Below are 4983 nucleotides of genomic sequence, written 5' to 3' on the forward strand. Positions count from 1 at the left end.
CCAATGTGCCCCTCTAGTGATGCCACTGTGCCCTCCCCCAGCCCAGAGCAGGTGCACCCCTGGGTCCCAGGAGTGCGCCCTCACACTCTCGGATGAATGATCTCAGCGAATCCACGACTTCCTTCCATCCTCACGTGGAAAGCAGGTGTGTGCCTCCAGCCATCCAGCGGGGCAAAAAGAAAACACCTTCCCCCAACACATGGCGCGTGGGGGGTGGTCTCACTCCATGAAGGCCCCCCCGGGAACTGGTGCTGGAAACCCTTCGGTGCCACTCCCTCTTCCAGGCACTGTTGTTAGGACGCAGCTCACTGGCACCCTCTACAGGTGTCTGCGATGACCTGCCTCTCCCCTCCTGAGAGACAATCCCTCAACAAGGTTGAATTACTGCTATTGTTCAGGTGCTCTGTGCTGCTAACTGCAAGGTCAGCAGTTCGAAACCACCAGCCTCTCCAAGGGAGAAAGACAAGGCTTCCTACTCCCGTCAAGCATCACAGCCCCAGAAACCCACAAGGGCAGTTCTACCCTGTCTTACAGGGTCACTAGGAAATGGGATCAATGTGATGGCAATGTGTATGAGGGTTTGGGGTGGACAGGATGGGGAAGGAGGGGATCATTGAGGTGGCCATATGGGCCTTGGCTCAAAGCAGAAAACCAAACCCACTGCCATCGAGTCCGTGCCGACCCATAGGGACCACGTAGGACAGAGCAGAACTGTTCCACAGGATTTCTGAGGCTGCCAGTCTTTAGGGGGAGCAGACAGCCTCAGGGTTGTCCTGCAGGACAGCTGGTGGGTTTGAACTGCCAAGCTTCTGGTTAACAGCCCAGGGCATCGAATTGGCATTGACTCAATGCCAGGGAGGTTCTTCCTCGGGCAGAGATCTTGGAAGTGCTCTTCCAAGGTCCTGGAAGCTTCTCTCATCACTGCTGCTTCAAAAATGGTTCATCCTTATAGCCAGGGCAGCGGTCATGAAAGTTGACCAATCCCCTCCATGAGTGCTACACATGCCCTATTTGCATAGCCCCACCCCATCATTGGCTGGGAAGGCCAGAGACTTGGGCCGTTTCACTTTACCAAATATGATGTCCTTCTCCAGGGACCGTTCTCCCCCCAAAACATGTCCAACGTATGTAAGAGGAAGTCTTGCCATCCTTCCTGTGTTTCTGACTGTACTTCTTACGACACAAATTAAGGTGTCCTTAATATTCTTCTCCAGCTCCACAATTCAAATGCATTTTTTCCCTTCGGTCTTCCTTAATCAGTGTGTTAGACAGGGTTCTCTAGAGAGATAAAACCAGATTGCTGATAATTTTATATCTATATTTATAAAGATAGATAACAGAAGAAATGAACTGTTAAATTATAAACAGATAGATATATAAGAAATGAACAGCTAAATTATAAAGCAGTACAAATGGCTCAGTGCAACTCACTCCCGTGAGAGAGTTGTGAGACACTGGCAGTCCTTCAAGTCTTGAGGGCCGTGCGGTAGTCCTCTGTAGAGAGAGAGCTAGGCTATCCCAGCACGGGCAGCAAGACAGCCAGCAGGCCACCAACTGTCAATCCTCAGCTCCAGAGATGTAAATTTCAATCGTGTGGTCTTAAAGGGACCTCAGCTTACAGCGACACAGTCCACAGACTAGGCATCCCACAGGTAGTATAGCCTGTAAATTGAGGCACACAACAAGCAAGGCAGCCGCACACTGGTCCGATGATCAAAGAGCGAGAGACAAGAAAGGCTCACCGAGCCATTTATCTCTCCGCCCTTCAATTAATCCCACTTGTGTTTATTGGCCAGGCTGGCACAATAGACTAACTATCTCAATCAGTGTCCAAGTTTCACAGGCCTATGAGGCCATGGAGAATAACATCGTTTGGGTCAGGTGCACCTTAGTCCTCCAGGGAACACCCTTCCTCTTCAGTGCTCTACAGAGGACTTGGGCAACGGATTCACCTAATGCGATACGTCTTTTGACCACTTGACTGCTGCTTCCATGAGCATTTGAGAGACTTGGGTAAAAGAGCCGAGTCAAACAGTGTCACCCTACCACACCCGCCTCCATCCACATTGGAGGGAGGCTGTATGCCAGCGTGGCATGGCCACAGGCCCTCATCCATCATCCCGGGGGCTGGTGGAAAGAACAGAAAGGGACCCTGGAGTCCTGCTTTTAGTGCTGGGTTGAACAGCGCTTGGGAGACCTCCCTGGGGAAGGGCCCGCTCTTTCCTCTCAGACATGGGTCCCTCCGGCCCAGCTTCCTGCAGATCTGTTATTGACGCAGGGATCCTGGATGCTGTGTTCACCTTGCCTGGGGAACCTGGGCTGGGGGGAGCTGGGATAAGGTGAGCTTGCTCCTACAGGTGGCCTGAAGGAGCTGAAGCCAAAGGCACAAGTCACCTGTGGGGAGGAAGGCAGCCCTGGGCGGTGCCCAGTGTAAAGGCTCTGGGTTTGAGTCCACCCAGAGGCAGCTCAGAAGAAAGGCCTGGGGTCTGGTTCTGCTACAAGACCACCAGTTGCTGTCTTACCTTCTCTGGGCATCTTGCCTAGAGGCAGACTGGTCCAGAGGCCACAGCATGGACTGTGTCGTCAGCGGGCCCCTAGCAAGGACTTGTTCCCTAGAGAAGCAAAGCCAGTTTGATTTACGTCAACGTGCACTTGTGTGAGTGTAGGGGTGGAGTGGGAGTCCAGCCTATCAACAGGGTCACGGCCTGATGATGCCTCTTTGGGGGTGAGACCTTTTTATAAGAGAGACACTGGGAACTCCTCCTCCTTTGTCCCTTTCCCTCTGTGTCTGCCTCCAGGGGTGGCCTGCCAATCTGGAGAGCTGTCAACACCCAACCATGCTCCCACTGATCTTAGATCTTCATGATACTGCATCCACGGGTCTGTGATCTCCCTGTACTGCTCTTTACTTTTCTACGCCATCAACCTGCAGCTGTGTGAGTCTGAAGAGGGGCCCCGGCTAGCATCAGACCTGTGGACTTCAATTGGACCTAACTGGGATGCCTTCTTGACATGAAGTCCTTTCTTATCCATATATAGTTGTCACTGGTTTTGTTTCCCTAGACAACCCAGCCTAACACAATGAGTATTTATAGAAAGGTTTACATCAAGGAGATGGCTTGCATAGTTATAGAGGTGGGCAAGTTCCCAGCCTGTGGATCAGATGTCAGGCTGAGGGCTTCTCCTGACTCATAGCTTCTGGGGCCAATGACCCCCAATCGGCAGGAAGATGACAGGCATCAGGCGACAGAGGTGAATAAATCTAAGGTCAGCAGGTCAGTTGGCAGGCTGCTGATGACTCCCAGTTTCAGCAGGCAGTATGGCAGACTGCTGGCTCAATTCCACAGAGCCTGAGTTTAGATGGTGAGCTAGATACAGGATCCAGACCCAGCAAAAAGCAAGCAAGCTTTCTAGCAGCCCTGCATGTAACCGCTATGCCACCAGGGCTTGCTCTTCACCAGTAGGTCCAAAGTAGCTTAGCTCAGCTCATGACATCTTGCATTGGGCAAATCTGTTGCAGAACACCTTGTGTTAGACTGGGTTGACTAGAGAAACAAATCCAGGGACCCTCATCTATGTGTAAGAGAGCACTTTATATCAAGAAGTAATTATCTATCAAGCAAACATCCCAGTCCAGATCAAGTCCATAAGTCTGACGCTACACGGTAAGTCTGATACTAGTCCATAAATCCCTCACCAGACTCACGCAGCCACATGCAGTGACGCAGAATGCAGGAAGATCACAGGCTGGTGGGTGCAAAGTCTTGTAGATCCATTGACGGTGGACGCATCTCCAGGCTGCCATCAGCGTGGCTCAAAGTGGCTCTCAACAGGAAGGTGAAGCATAGAGAGAGAGGGGGTGGGTGGGAGGTTCCCGGGACCCTCTTTATGAGAAGGCCACACCCACAAGGAGGCACCATCAGGCTGTGACCTCATTGACAGGCTAGACTCCGCCCCTTAACCCTATCAAGTTGCCATGAGATTATGTAACTACCACACACCTCTTGAACATGTGGAAGAGTAAAGGTGTCACCTTGTGGACTAGGGTGCGCCTGACCTAAGCCATGGTACTTTCACGTGCTTGTGAAAATCGGACAATGAAGAGCAAAGGAGAGTGGATGTCCTTGAAGTATGGTGTTGGAGAAGAATATTGATTTTTACCATGGACAGTCAGAAGAAGGCAGGGGAGGGGGGAATCGATCCTGGGGGGGGGCGGAAATACAGCCAGAATGCTTCTTAGAAGTGAGGATGAAAAGACTGTCTCGTGTACTTTGGACACGTTATTAAGAGGGATCAGTCCCTGGAAAAGGACATCGTGCTTGGTAAAGTCGAGGGGCAGCAAAGAGGAAGCCCCTCCATGAGACGGACTGACGACAGACCGACGCAGCGGCTGCATCACGGGGCTTGAACATCACAAGTGTGAGGACGACCAGGACCAAACAGAACAGTGTTGCCCATGAGGGCACTGACTAGAGGACACCTGACGGTCGGTCGCAACCAGTACTTCTAATTCAACGCCCACACGGCCCTGCGGCTCTCTGCCTTCCAGCAGCCGTGAAGGCAGACACGAAAGCAGGGACTTGCACACCGCAGCGCACCGCGGCACCTCCCACCAGGCGAGAACCAGCTGCGTGGCACACACCGAGGCCCGGATCCGCGTAGCGTGTGTCACAACCGTCCATGCAAACAAAATCCTGATGCACGCCCCAGCCCAGACCTCGAACACGGCATGCCGAGGGATGAGAAACCAGCAAAACCCAAGCCAAACTCATTGCCAGCGAGTCACTGCTGACGCCTCAGGGCCCTATGGGACAGGGCAGGACTGCCTCCGGGGGTTTCTGAGACTGCCACGCTTTATGGGAGTAGAAAGCCCCGTCTTTCACCTAAGGAGCGCCTGGTGATTTCAAACTGCTGACTGCGGATCACAGCCCAACCCGTAAGCGGGACACCCGTTGCAAAAGGGCAGATCCCCTATGATGTCAC

Source organism: Echinops telfairi, unplaced genomic scaffold, assembly GCF_000313985.2.
Source record: "Echinops telfairi isolate 266 unplaced genomic scaffold, ASM31398v2 ScPeMD7_29;HRSCAF=101, whole genome shotgun sequence".
Lineage (NCBI taxonomy): Eukaryota > Metazoa > Chordata > Mammalia > Afrosoricida > Tenrecidae > Echinops > Echinops telfairi.